A 15,242-nucleotide genomic window follows, 5' to 3' on the forward strand; every position below is an offset into this window, starting at 1 on the left:
TTTATAGAACAATTTTTTCTTATTTATTCAATGTTCTAAATAAGCCAGCTTCTTGGACACACACATTATTCATTTATGACAGAAAACACACCTAGGAAATGGGTGAGTAGCAACTCACATCATAGATATTTCCATGGATGACCCAGATATTGTCTTATGAAAATACTTAGCTCTAGTAAAGGTCGTAAAGTGTTGCCTAAATTGTCACTATCTCTATCCACTCACCCCCTTTATCCACCCACCCCCTTTTTTGTTAGATTATGATTTTTTCTATTAAGAACAGCATATTTTAAATTATCTAGTAAGACACAATGTTTTAAAGTCCTGTCTTTATGCCAGTTGGATACTTCCTTTATCTCTACATCTTACAGTGACTTTCTAAGCCTAAGGAGACAAGACTTAAACAGTCAAACTGTTCTGTGTTCCCACCAGCAACTTCTAACTAGAATAATGGATTTCCCATTGGAGAGGAGGATAGTGATTTAAAAACAATAAACTCCTGCAATGGTCAGGAGCATCAGCTGCAAGCAGGAAGACAGAAAACCGAAGCAGTGCCCCCTTGGAAGGAGTTACCACTGGATGAGTTCTGCTGTTTGCTGACCGGCACGTCCTAGCCAGGCTGTCAGCATCAGCTGCAGCACAACATTGTTTCTTTTCCAGAAGCAAACATGGGTGAACAAAAAGGGTATAGTGGACATAATGGATATAGGAAGGAGCTGAGGCCACAGTAGATGGAGGGGGAAGATTTAGGAAGAAGTTGGAGAGTTACAGAATGGGAGGAATTTCCATTTCTGAGAGTGTGGGGAGGTCCTGGCCTATCCTTGGGGGAACCTGGCTGTAAGACACATCAGGAGAAGCTTTGGCAATTGTACTGCTAGGGAACAAGGAGAAAGGGGCATGCGCACACACACACACATACACAGAAATTTAAAAAAAACCCAAACCCAGGGTTTCGATGAACGGATTTCTTGTTGTTGTTGTTGTTCAGCTAGGCTCCTAACTTCACAGAGTCTTCAAGATATGCCCAGCATCTGGAAATTGGCCCACTTTTTGTTCCAGGCAATTTTATAATACAACTTGTAGAGATCAAGTTCATGCATACATACATATTGGTGTGTACGTATGTGTTCTTTTATATAAAAAACAAAAACAGTGAGTATAGAAGTTATTTTTCTCTTTTTATTATAAGCATGATCTTTTAGCTTGAAGTTCCTCTCCTTTTTTTCTCCTTTTTAATGTTATCCTTACAGAAATTTGAGATGACTGTATAAGAGAGTCAGGTTAATATTGGTTTACAGTACAACACTTATCAGGCATCTGCTGTTCTGCTTACACATAAACAAGTAGAAATCTATCCTCGATTATTATCAAGAAAATTCTTAAAATTGCTACAAAAAGTGGTGCCTATTCACTGCCTACATAACAGAACAGTATCCTTTCTGAAAAGAAAATGTGTTCTCAAAATACAGATGTATGATTGGGAGACATAATTTAATAAATTCTATTTTATTTAGGAATAGTAAGATCACCTAAAGCATCTTTGTTATTTTTTTTAATCTAAGAAGACAAAGAACTTCTTTGAGGAGGATGTATTATACAGAATATCATGACAGTGGTGAAATTCCAGTAGATGAAAGAGGAAAGATCTAACCTGAACAGCAGAAAGCCCCCAAAGTCTATAAAAGAGCTAGGAAAAAAGAGCAGAAATGTCAATAGGAATGATTTGAAATTACATTAGACAGTCTAGAACAAATGGTGAGGCAAAAGCTTGGGGTTTGGTTCAACTGTCTTATCGATCAATTGGTTGAATCCAATTTCCCAGATTATGAGAAATGTGTAAGACCTGTATTTTTCATATGCATCTTTAGAAATTGATAGTAAGCATCCACTCAGGATATTACCCTTAGCATTTTCTTTTTAACTTTTTTTACAGAATCACAGAATGGTTGAGGTTGGAAGGGACCTCTGGAGATCATCTAGTCCAAACTCGCTGCTTAAGCGGGATCACCTAGAGCATGTTGCCCAGGATTGTGTCCAGATGGCTTTTGAATATCTCTAAGGAAGGAGACTCCACAACCTCCCTGGGCAACCTGTGCCAGTGCTTGGTCACCCTCACAGTAAAGAAGGTTTTCCTCACGTTCGGATGGAGCTTCCTGTGTTTCAGTTTGTGCCCATTGCCTTTTGTCCTGTCACTGGGCACCATTGAAAAGAGTCTGGCCCCATCGTCTTTACACCTTCCCTTCAGATACTTATACATATTGATAAGATCCCCTCTCAGTCCTCTCTTCTCCAGGCTGAACAGGCCCAGCTCTCTCAGCCTTTCCTCATACGAGAGATGCTCCAGTCCCTTAATCATCTTAGCAGCCCTTCGCTGCAGTTGATCCCATAGCTCTGTGTCTCTCTTGTACTGAAGAGCCCAGAACTGGACACACCACTCCAGGTGTGACCTCACCAGGGCTGAGTAGAGGGGGAGGATCACCTCCCTCGTCCTGCTGGCAATGCTCTTCCTCAGGCAGTCCAGGGTACCATTGGCCTTCTTGGCCACAAGGGCCATGGTCATGGCTGGCTCATGGTCAACTTGGTGTCCACCAGGACTCCCAGCTCCTTCTTGGTAGAGCTGCTTTCCAGCATGTCAGCCCCGACCCAGGATCAGAATTTGTAGAGTAACGCACTATGCAAATGCTTATCTGTTTTTTGTAAGCAGATAAAATATCTCTTATCAGACCAATTTGTGCTGTAATTTTTTCAGGCAGTCTCTCACAAAGCACTTCAGTCTATCTAACTGCAGAGTGAAAGCCTGCCCAGCTAAAATCAAGGTTAGAATTTCTGTTCATTTCAAATGCCTGAGGCCTCAGATAGATGTGAACACTTTCCACATAAAAGGTGAAAGAGTTCACAATAGCTGTACATTGGTATATTTAAGGCTATATAATAAATCATACTGGCAAATCAATTAAATATATAGGAATGACTGGATAAATATTTTAACTTCCAGTTAAATATACATTCTCTACACATCCAGAAAATTAACCTAAATTATATGATTACCAATTCTGAAGAATAAGTCTTTTCCCAGGATATTTGTACAAGATCTTCCTTTGACTTTTATTTTTCAATGGCAGTTCAGCCTAATGCTATCTATAATCATTAGTTTAGCAGTCAAGTTGTATCACCTGGACTTCACTACAACTTTTCATTACACTGGGCACCCACTAAAAGCTTTCACTTGAATTTTGATTTACAATTTAATGTATTTTAGAATGAATTACTAGACTCATGCGGTGGCACCGAAAAATACATACTTGAACTTACATTTCTTAAAAGGTCTTCAAATGAAATGAAATGTTACTTAGACAAACTTTTAAATGGGGAAGTTAGTCTATTATTTTGTTTATCCTCTGTAAATATAAGTGTGTCCTTATGACACACTTGGCAGTTTTTTTAATTACTCATGGTTTTGTTCTGATTTTGAGTAAGGCCTGCTTTTCCATAAAGAAATAGAGATTTAATTTGTGTGGTATAGAAAAGTTAGTCTGTAATCTGATAGTGTACCATAAACTCTTGTATATCATCAATCAATAGCTGGCAACTGCAAGAAGAGAATTATATTAAAAGGCAAGACAAAAATGACAGTTTAAATATTGCTATATAACTATTTAGTACAGAATTCTAGATTACTATCTTTGTATTTGAAGAAGAGGTTTCTTATTACTGAATTATGATGTTATTTCATTTTTTCAAACCTGGAACTTCCTTCATTTGTGATATTTGATTCTCTCATGTCATATGTATAGCAAGCACACATAGAAACCATTTAAACAGCACAAACTGCAGCAAAGCAAATTATAAATGTGAACTCTCTGCTTTTAGATGCTAAAAGAGCTGGAGCAAGAACAAAACCTGTTATAAAACTAGATGATGCTTAGAGAAGGGGAAAAGAATATTCAGACATTTCACACATCAAACAGAGTTGATATTATTATTTCTGGCAGACTGTAGAAACATTGATCTCCACATCAGCTGAATGCATGTGATGCATTACATCACCCAAAACACTATGATGCAACATATCAAATTTGAATTAAACATTTTTTTTTGCCTCATGTGAATTATTAGTTTATTAAACATGCACACAGAGGAACAAATATATGAGATCACTGCTTTAAAATTAAATGACTTCAGAAAAAAATGGTCAGACACAGAAAACCAAATCATGTCAGCATGCTTCCATATTTATGAATATTTTTTCTTCCTTGAGAAGGAGAATGGAAACAATTTTTTCTAAGCGTCCAGAGAACATAAAGCTGAACAGTTGCTCAGAAGCATTATAACAGCTATCATTTTTCCACTAGTGTTTTCTTAATGTACTGTACTTCTAAAGTCAGGACTCTAAATGGCATAAGACACACTCTTGGCGTGCTCAAGTTCAACAGTCATATGCAAATGTTCATGCTATAAAAAATGAATGTTAGCTGTATGCTAATGATGCATGAGATATAAAGTCCTGCATTTATGTCTCACTGATCATATTTCACATTTTCAATAACATTAAACTCCGGATTCTTCCTTTTGTTTCACTGGATTTTTAAAAACAGCAAGAATCCAAACATTATGGTTAGCAAGAACAGTAAACATATTTTTCTTGTTCTGTTGCTTTTTACGTTTTCTATTTTTGAAAAAAAAGTAGTGTCAAAACATATTACAATAAAACTGAATATTTTCTTTTTAGTTCCAGCTACTGTAGCAAAACTGATGAATCATATCCTTCGCTGTTTTAAAACAACACCATTCCATAGACTTTCATGGAGTTATGCAGGATATATACTGGAAAAACTGTCGAGATAAACTTGCAGAAACATAATTAATTAAGAAAGTAGGACAGCTGGAAAAAATACATTATTCTAAGCCTTCTCTCTGCTCAAACCTGCACCTGTTTCAGATAAGCAGGTAATTTGAAACCAGACCAGAGAAGCCACAGTAAAATAACTATTTAAGCAAACTAATACTGAACAAGGACAACTGAAATTTTCTTCATGCAATTTTTCATGTTCACATTTCTAACTGTATTTGTTAACTAAATTAGACTTAGGTTTTGGTCCCTTCTTTCATCCTTGCTTTTGCATTTTGTCCAATGACTACCCAATGTGAAATACATACTCAAAACTAAGAATAGAGAACCAGATTCCTGTTGGGTTAGCTATCTTGATCACTTCCTCAAACCATACTATCTATCTCACATCTCACACAGCAACATGTTGTTTCTAGCCATACCACCTGCAACATTTCTGTGGAAGGAACAAATCAGACAGCAGCAATAGTTTATTTAAGGCATAATGGCAGACACAAAAGGCAGTGGAGCTTTGCAGGGGAGCACCCTCACTTGCAGTTCTTTGCAGTTACTCTGACAGAAGCTATGAAGTTGCTGACCCAGCCCTGCCCAGCTGAAGGACTTCTTCAGGCAAATCCCCAGCAACTGCCTGATAGCTTCACCATCTAGTTTCTTATCATCTACTGTTTTGAGCATTTCTGTGATAGGCAGTGGAAGAGATAAGAAGTGATTGGAAGAGCTAGGCAAAGCACAGTGTGGAGTACAGGTCTTCTGTTTCTCGGGGTGGGGACCTAATATCTTAGACTCTTCCCTAAGAAGGTAGATCTTGGTACCTTCACCTGTGTTTTCGAAGAAGTGGTTGATCTATGGACCCATATTTGAAGCAATACTACTTGCACACCTCAGCCCAGAAGATCGTTTGGGCATCCAACCCTGAGCTGGGAACTCCACTCCACTATCTATGCTCACACCAGCTATGAGCTGAAACATCTGGGCAGGCCTAAGGCCCTTTGTAGAGCTAGCCCCAAATGGTCTGTACAAAAAACTGTTGTTTTTTATGACTGCCTGGTCAGCAACAGAATCAGAAATAATCCATATACTTTTTAATAACCTGGACAATTCCTATTAACTGGATCTCCCATCTTTCATGTGACTGTTGCTAGAGTAAGATCCAAGCAGTACCTCTAATTTAAAAGAAATAAATACTTTAAAAAGCAAGGAAAAAAGATGTACCCTTCTGTTAGGGTGATGTATAAGTTTGCAAAAATAAATGGAAGAAAGACTGTCCAGGGTAGAAGCAAGAAAAAAAGCACATTTATTTGTGATTTGCCATCTTTCAGAGTTTTATCGTGGACTGACTATTAATCAGGCAGATTTTAAAGCATATTTTCTCTTTCTCTTCCTTATATTTAAAGTTAAAACCTCTCTTATTTTATCTTAGGATTACATGATTTTGAACATTTGGCCAGTAGCTTTGTTCGGTGGTCATAAGAAAGGAAACTTTTATCCCCATCTCTAAGGACAACACAACAGCAACTGTCCCCTTACAGTCCAGAGAAGACTAGAAAGTACTTAGGGAGGCAAAAGTGGACAAAATGACCTAACGTGCTTGTCCATGAAATAGCTTCTATATATCATAAGGAATCATTTCATCCATCACTGATGTACAGACAGTTTAGCAAAGCAACATGGCATCTAATAGACCAGAACCGCTCTATAAAACAATGAGTTAGAATATTCAGTGAAGGATAATATTCTGTTGAAAATACAGATGAAATTCAGAAAGAACATGACCTTCCCGCTCTTGCAAAGGATGCTATAGAGGTTTCAGAAGCAAGATTTTAGAAGCTTGATATTTCTCATCTGGACACACAGCAATGCAGACCCAATGCTTTTCCTTTTCCTCAGACCAATGTTCCAGTTGCTACATATCAGAGCCACGTTCTATACTGGAGCAAGGAAAAAAGAACACTTTCCTGAGCTTCACAGATCATTACAGGAAATACGCACTTTCAGTCATAGCAAAATACTACAAGAAATATTTGACTGCTGGATCATATTAAAATTTTTCCAGGAGGACTCGTCATCATTGTGTTTTTTAAAGACTCAGAGGAGAGTTGTGTCCCCAGACCCTACTGAGTTTTAAACAGTAGTGACACTCCTAAATGCTTTGCAGCACTTCTATAAATTTAGGCCTAAAAAACTTCTCAGCCAGCTTGCAGATTTGAAATAACAATAATAGCAATTTTTTAATTGTTAAATTAATAACAATTTTTGCTTTGGCAGGCTTTTTCTTTTAGAAACAGGCACATCAAGAAAGGAAGTCTCAGAGACATAGCTTAAGGAGGCTGTGTGAACAGTGGTAAAGATCTTCAGTGGTTATAAAGCAACACAGAATAACGGCTAGTTTTTCTTCCACTACAAACATGGAGGAGGACATGTGCTACAATCACAACCAATATTTGAGCTACTTTTCCAAGGGCTGTGGCCAGTACTTCACTGCCAAGAAAGTCACGAAGGGGAAAAGATATGTGTTCTGGTGTTCTGGTGGTTGCCTGATGAGGGAATTCCTTGGGAGCTAATAAGAGTGCTGTGGGACAAGGTGGACAACCTGGGCAGAAGGAGCCCATGTTTTTGAGGGTGCACTGACATGTTGTCTCACATGGAAACAGCTGGAAAAGGTTGCAGTAATGAGGGAGAAACTGGCTTTTCCCAAATGGAGGAATGCTGGCTACTGACCTCCTCTGAAGGCAAAGGATGATTTCACCCCAGCTGTGATAAACCTTGAATATCACAAATAAGGATGCAAGGAATAATGTATGGCTAAGCTACTTTGGAAGAGGAAAGGTCCACCTTAAAAGCTCACAGATTCAGTCACCACTTCAAAAGGGTAACAAAAGCTTATGGTGTTTGGGGGTGCCCTCCCTGAAATGGGCCTGAGGGGACCTTCTACCAACCCAACTAATACATAAATTGCCTGCCAGGAGTGTGGAAATGCTACAGAAAGACTCAGTCTCGTCTAACGCACTGGGCAGATTCTGCTCCTTCTCCGCCTGGCACTAGTGATACCACCAGGAATAACTTGGAGCAGATGAAAACAGCTACAATGCTCTGGGAGTTAAGTCTGAGGGTAGCTTCATCAGAGCCCCAAGTATGGGAAAAGGAAGGCCTTGAAAGGAACAGATGCTTCTTAGAAATTAAAGTATCACTGGGTTTAGGCATGTCAGTAAGTGGGGTTTGTTTTCCTTTACACCTTAAAATTATGTTCCAAGCAGAACTGTTAAAAGAGACTATCTCACAGAGAAGAAGAAGAGCCTCTTCAGTCATAAGCTTGGTGAAATCATGAGGAGAACAGGTGAGAAAAGCTTACAGGGAAGAATGAACAAAAATAATCTACATAAGGAATTAAAATGAGGAACAGGTTTATTTGTAATAAGAAGAAGCACAGTGAAATAATTTGCTTACATTTTAGATATCTGTATACTAACACAAAACAAATTGGGAAATAAACAGAAGGAGATTAACAGTAAATTTGTGATCAAAATTACTGCTTGATTTTCCCAATAAATTTATTTGGATAAAGCTCCTGACTAGATTATAAATTTTAAAGGGCAGAACTTGTTCATGAAGGACAGGAAGGGGAAAAAATATTTCATCATAAATCAAAGATGCATACTTGCTCTGTGATTCAAAATACGTGAGGAAACTGTTAGAAAATTGTTGGGGTGCTACAATGCTGTGATCTACCACAAAAACCAAATTAAAAAGATTTTGGTTTGGTTTGGAGTTGGTCAAAGATTTGGTTTTTGTGAGAAACTGGCAGAATCATTTATAGTGCAGAACTTGGGAGCAATGGAAGATTTTAACTGCCCAGACATCAACAAAGAGGGGAATACAAAAGAGCAGCCCAACAACTCTTATGTTTTATTGATAAAAAATTTTGGCGTAAAAAGTAAAAGAAGAAACTGAAAGAGAAACTCTTCAAGATTGAAATCTAGCCAGTAAGGAAGAGAATGTGAAATGTGATCTGAGTGAGAATAAATATGAAATAACACAAACTGCATTTTTTGAAAAGGGGAAGGAAGAATAACAAAGTAAAAAGAGTGAACTTCAAGGAAGGACATGGCAATAAACTCATAGAATTGACAGGAAATGTCCAGTGGGAAATAAATGTAACCTCTACGACAGGTTACAATGTAACCCCATTGTGGCACACACAGACAAGCTTTGCTCCCCAAAATTCTGCATTACAACTTCAATTTGAGTCTCCATCCAGCCATCCAGGAAAAATAAGTCAGTCAGAGTGTTTAGTGAGTGATACCTCTCTCTTCTTGCAAACAGCTAATCAAGCAATCTACTACAGAAGAAGAAGTGTTAAAGGGAAGCTTTAAAAGGAATGCATAAACATGGAAGATTTAAGGACAGCTGACCCTACTTTGGAGCTGGGGGAGGATTAGGTTGTTTCTTGAGAAGCTTTCAAGCTCTATTTGCCCTATTTTTAGAATTCAATGTTTGAAGAGAAAGAAAAACCTAGAAGAGATCCTAAAATAAATGATCTATATAAAAAAATACCTTCATAATGTCTTCCTCAAGAATAATGTAGTAGTAGATGCATGACTTTCTCATAAGCCATTTTCTAGAACACAACAACATGTTGTGTGAACAAGTCCGATATAGCTTACGATTCTTATTACAGATATTAGCAACTCCTATGTTAGGTAACCTGACTTCTTATACATAAAGATATTAAGCTACCATTTTATTAATATATACAGTATCCATTTCTTACAGTTCTTTTAAATGAACTGAACAGATCCATGTTTAGCTCCTTAGCAATCATGTATTTTTATTTATATTTTAATACTTTATCATCTATAGAGCTTTGCTGAGAATGTTTGTTCTATCTAAATCCATCAGAGGCAAAATTTCATCTATCCTTAACACTTAGAGGTAATTATTCAAACATGTGGCCCCATGACTGCCAAAGGGTCTACACATGAGAACTACTTAAAATGCATGATAAAATAATCTGTCACTACACAATAATCCATAATTGTTGCATAGACATTCAACAGTCAAAGAATCTAACCATGCCCTTAGCGTGATTCAAATGGAAATAATAATGACTAAAGATGCATATAAAATGAGTCTTTCCAACTTCAAAATGTGCCTCCTGAGCCAACTCACATATTTTTTTGGATCTCAGCTTCTCTGGAGATGGTTGACTGGAAAGCATTAATAAGTTCATGTTGCCAATTTCTGATAAGAGATGATACATTTTCTTAGGCTCTCTTCTATAATCTCCATAAAATGAGAATACGATACATAGGCAATTAGTTCTTTCAGAACTCTCTTTTCTTTCTCTTTTTATTTTTTAAACTCCTCATATGGTCTGCCTATTAAGTAGCAGTCGGCAAGTGAGACATCAAAGAAACCACTGGAAAAAGAAAAGAAGTATGGACAATAGTTGGATAAAGCTCAACTGCTTTGAGATAAGCAGACTCAGCTGAGGAAAAAGGAGAGAATGAACAGTACAGAAGATGTAAGAAGGTGAAGTTTTACAGTTCTGTATTGCAAGCTACATCAGTAAAACCTATATTCTAATTCCGTGGCTTGTTTTCATGACAAAGCTTGTAAAAAGAACTGAAAATTTTCATGGTTAGGAAGAAACAAACTTTACTCGTTCCTCTAGCTTTCATGCTACTTTCTTGGATGGCATACATTCACTCAGGACTTTCAACTTAACTCTATGGTCTAGCTTGTGTGAAGCTGAGCACAAGTATTTGCAGGATCCAGGCACAAAAACATAAGTAAAGTTTTTGAAAAAATGAAAGTACACTTAAGGTAATTAATTTCATAAGTAGTAGTACATGTGGGTTTTTTTGAGAGTGAAAGAGTTTTGGGGAGAGAAGGGGGTTCTATTTCTACATTGTATGGTTTCCTAATTCTAATAAGATTTTACAAACTGATACTAGGAATATGATTAGTATGGATCCTATTTGTTATTTCAAAATCATGTGATTATTTTAAAATATGTCCCGCATTAATAAATTTGCAAACCAAAGGAGTAACAAAGTACAAGTTAGGACATTAGTTTTGGGTTTGTTTTTTCTTGCCTATACTGGGATGATGGATAGGCTTATTTCTTTTGATTTTATTGTTCACTGTGTCTCTTTGAATAAATGCTGAAGACCATAATAAATTCACATCATATTTGCAGAACCTCTGTCTGAGAGTGAAGGTTATTTGGATAGAGACTACCAACAATTTCCAGAAAGGCACTCTCTATCTCTCTTGTCTGGATGTCAGTTAGACTGAAATTTATCAGTTTATGTAGAATATGGATCCATGCTAATCTGGTACAGAAGCAAATGTCTACTTTCTGTTATATGGCTTTATGAAAGGAATCAGTTCACATCATTGCAGAAATATTTTTCATACGCTTACGTTGTGCCTTTTTTCTGCATGCCACTACATTAACCTTTTAGTCTCATCAGTGAACACTTAAAGTGTTGCAACCATTAATAACAACAACAAAAACAAAACCATTTGTCCTTCACCATCAGGAAAACAATGTCAAGTTATCACCTTGAATTCATGAACTGACTACCTTCTATAACCCAGCTAGAAGTCTGGATTATTTCATTATACATATAGAAATGTACTTTTTATGAACTCTTAACATGATTTCTGATACTATACTGCACTGTGTAGGCCCTTATCTCTCCCTAATTTTGAGAACTAGTCCTTTAGGTTGAAATGCCAAAGAAATACAACACTGATTTAAGAAGAAAAGTGTTTTAACACAGTAAGTATTTATAAAATAAAACTTTCTTGTAGTGTATACATACATACATACAAACATGCATATATATATATATATAAGTATAAAAACAGAAGTGGTGGGGCAGAAGATGTTCTTCATCCACATCAGTTATCCTTTAAAAAACACAATCAAAAAACAACTTTTAGAGTTACAACATCTCCAGTGCTCACACACTCATCATTCTCCACACAAGAATGCGCCTGCTAGTCATACTGTAGATCTTTTTATTGAAGGTTTCTAATTACACTAGGTCCCAGAGGTGAAATGAAGATTTTCTAATTTTAGATAGTGCATAGACCAATACCAAGACATACATGTGGGAATGTGATGTGAGATATGAGACAGGATTTCAATTTCTTTAGCACATAAGAGCTATAGCCAAGATCTTGTTGATCTCAAAGCTACATAAACAGTCATGGCATGAGGTACTGGAAAGTGGGAGATAAAACTTGGAAAAATCTATGCATTATGAGTCTTTCTATATCTTTATTAAGAAGTTAGATGATAAGCTTCTGTAGTTGATTTACAATGTTGTTAATAGAAAGTCAGCTTTCTACACAGCTGTTGGCTTTGTTCCCTTCTATAATGAAATATAGCCTGTATATCTGAAGGATGCACTAAAATCAAAGTCCTACTAAAAAAGGGCTACTGCAAGAGGTTTGTATTCATCTCAAATCAGTAAAAATTTGGAATAAAAAAGGGAAAAAAATGTCCAGTCCATTCTTATCAATTTGCTTACATCCAGGGTTTTAAGCACCTATCTATCCTGAATCTCTCCATGACTGAACAGGCTTGTGAGATGGAGAAAACAGATTATTTTTACAAGCAAGCAGAGAAACAAGCAAACAAGCAGAAAAAAATATTCAGAACGTAGGAGGTGTCCAAACACAATAATAAAAAATCAATTCAGTCTATTAAATCCACTCAATGGCATGACCTTCCAGATACTTTCTGCATTTAGATTTTGCATTTTTAATGCTCTCCAAGGGTCCAGACAGAGAGTTTGAAAGACTTGTTTATGTACGATACAGAAGAAGCAGCCGTGGGTTTGCTAAACTAGAATCTTTGGTTTAAAAGTACGGTAAAGAACTCTATAAATCCTTCTTATTTTCTGTATTTGCCTTCATCGTAATATCACCATCTTCTAGCGTATTTCTGGACAATCCTCAGGCTTGTGCTAATTTTTGCAAGGGAAAATTTAAAGGCCAGAAAGGAAGAAAAGATGCACTAACATTACCTTCTGGAATAATTTTCTCATAAAAGCAAATAAACAGACTCTTTATATATGTGCATATGATCATAAAACTCATATCTTTTTATAGGGAATCAAAAACATATATTAGGTTTTCTAGCCCATTCATCTATTCCTTATGCTACCAGAACCCTCTTGGAGCATATTCCCCAGCCCGACAAAACTGCTTCAATGACATTCCAAGTTCCAGACAACTCCAAAGACCAGGTAACCTTGGCAGAAGGAGGGCTTCCTCTTGGTATTCTACTCCAAATCATTCTGCATCTTTTTTGCCTCTTTATCATCACTTTGATCAACGGGATTTGTTTCCTATTGAATATATTTCCTGTAGAAGTATTTATCTGTTGGAAAAGCGTGGGGTGAAGGGGACCTGATATTTCTTTATTTCTCTTTTCTTTTTCCAAGTTTACTTATATTTGGAAAGGATAACATGTAAAGCTGAAAAAAAAAGTGTAAAAAAAGTTGTTAGTGTATGATCATGTCCTACAAGGTCACTTGCAGAATATGTTTAATGCAAGTCTGAGCAGTAGACTGAGGATTGTAATTTATTTTAGTTATATTTGAGGTCAGGAAAGAGTAGCAATAAAAAAAAATCCTTTTTTTAATGAAACAAAATATGAACTGAAACAGATTAAATTATCTTAAAGTAAGGTATTAATTTTTCAAAGCTAGAAAGTTTCAATTATTACCTTAGGAGTTCCATAGATAAAAATATAAATAGATGTGAATCTGAATTTCTGTTTATTTTAGACTGAACCTCGCATATTTCATTGCAACATTTCCTCTTTGGAGCACAAAGTATCCACGCCTTTATTAGAATGACCAAGAATACAGTAGTTTTATGGCTGCCCAGTGGAGACATGCAAGGTCATGTAGAAGATAATTGGGCATAGAACTCCCTGCAGATTCTGTGTTTCATTACATCTATTTACCTTCCTTATTATCAGACTAAGTACACCAGCTTACTGACTTTTACTTGTTACATAAATTGTATTTCAGAATTTCAAAGCCTGAACAATCAAACCTGGCAATTCTTCAATGGAATGATTCTTTAGGAACACTTAAATCAATATCTATTATTTACATTACAACACATATAGAAACAACAACTAAGATTGTATCCTCATTTTACCATGCTAATCACCACCATCATTGGATTCCTGCTGCAAACCATAATCAAAATAGATAATATGCATACATTATTCAGAACAGAAATCTCTTATTCCACATTCCAGTAATAGAGAAACAGAAACACACAACTTCTATACTTTCCCCAAGCTCATCCCAAAATCGATCTACATCTCAGAGCCAGAAACTGAAGTGAGAATACTAAAGTCCAGCTTGTCTCTAAATTGTAAGCAAAGGGAGCCATGTCAATGCCATACCTGGATTTAAACATACATAACACAGGTGAAAACACACATAACACAGGTGAGAAAAATAAACAAAATGTAATGATGGGCTACCAAATAAAATACACATCCAAAGTCCCTAGCGAGCTAGTACAACTTGTGCTGAAGTCCATGCTGATACAATTTCATTAGCATTTTATTCATGATAATCAAATTAAAGATATCTTTATTTAATTAATTGAAATAAAGCTACAGTCCTTGTTTAAGTTCAAGTACAGACCTGCTCTCAACAGCAAACATTTAAAGATGAAATGTAAGGGCATGGATCCACTTCTGCTGTGGATTCCTATCGACAACTGAATATTCAGTTTCGGGATCAAATACTTCATGACAAAGTCTAGTTTTATTAAGAAAAAAAATCTGTATTCTCTGAGAAGTAAATAGCTTATAAATCAACTAGACAACTAATTTTTCTTACAGTCTTTTGTGTCTGTTGTTCATTTCAGACAAAAATGGAGGTGGCTCAGGACCCCCTCAGAGATTTAGCCATTTGTATTCAGGCATAAACTATTTCTCAGATCATTATCACCTAAATCTGAAATCTCTTGACAGGCTTTAATAACTCTTGTGCATATTGAAGGAAGAAGCAGCTGAAAGAAAGTTTAGCCACATGTTTTTAAAAAGTTATTCCCATTTACCTTCCATTCTTTGCCCTGCAAGCTCACAGTCATAACAGTATTGGATCAAAATGATGAGAACACTGAAGATGTGAAGAAATTCAATGTCTTAATCATCTTAGAATAAGTTAAAGGCAAATAAAAAAGTATAAGATGGATTTAAATAGAAAAAGAAGTTCTGCTCACATATGGCTGAGATTAATAAGTCAGAATGGTAGATAGACAAAATATTATCCTTTTGAGGACTCATATAGATAGGTCATTATCTTCTAACAATTTTTTTAAGTTTCCTGAATGGAAGTACAGA

At 36.3% G+C, this 15,242-nt stretch overlaps 1 pseudogene; it reads right to left on the reverse strand.

Annotated features, from left to right (window-relative positions):
- Window positions 1-2,008: 2,008 nt before the first annotated feature.
- LOC135327175 (uncharacterized) overlaps window positions 2,009-15,242 on the reverse strand; it is a 72,656-nt pseudogene continuing 59,422 nt past the window's right edge.

Source organism: Dromaius novaehollandiae, chromosome 1, assembly GCF_036370855.1.
Source record: "Dromaius novaehollandiae isolate bDroNov1 chromosome 1, bDroNov1.hap1, whole genome shotgun sequence".
In the NCBI taxonomy this organism is placed as follows: Eukaryota; Metazoa; Chordata; class Aves; order Casuariiformes; family Dromaiidae; genus Dromaius; species Dromaius novaehollandiae.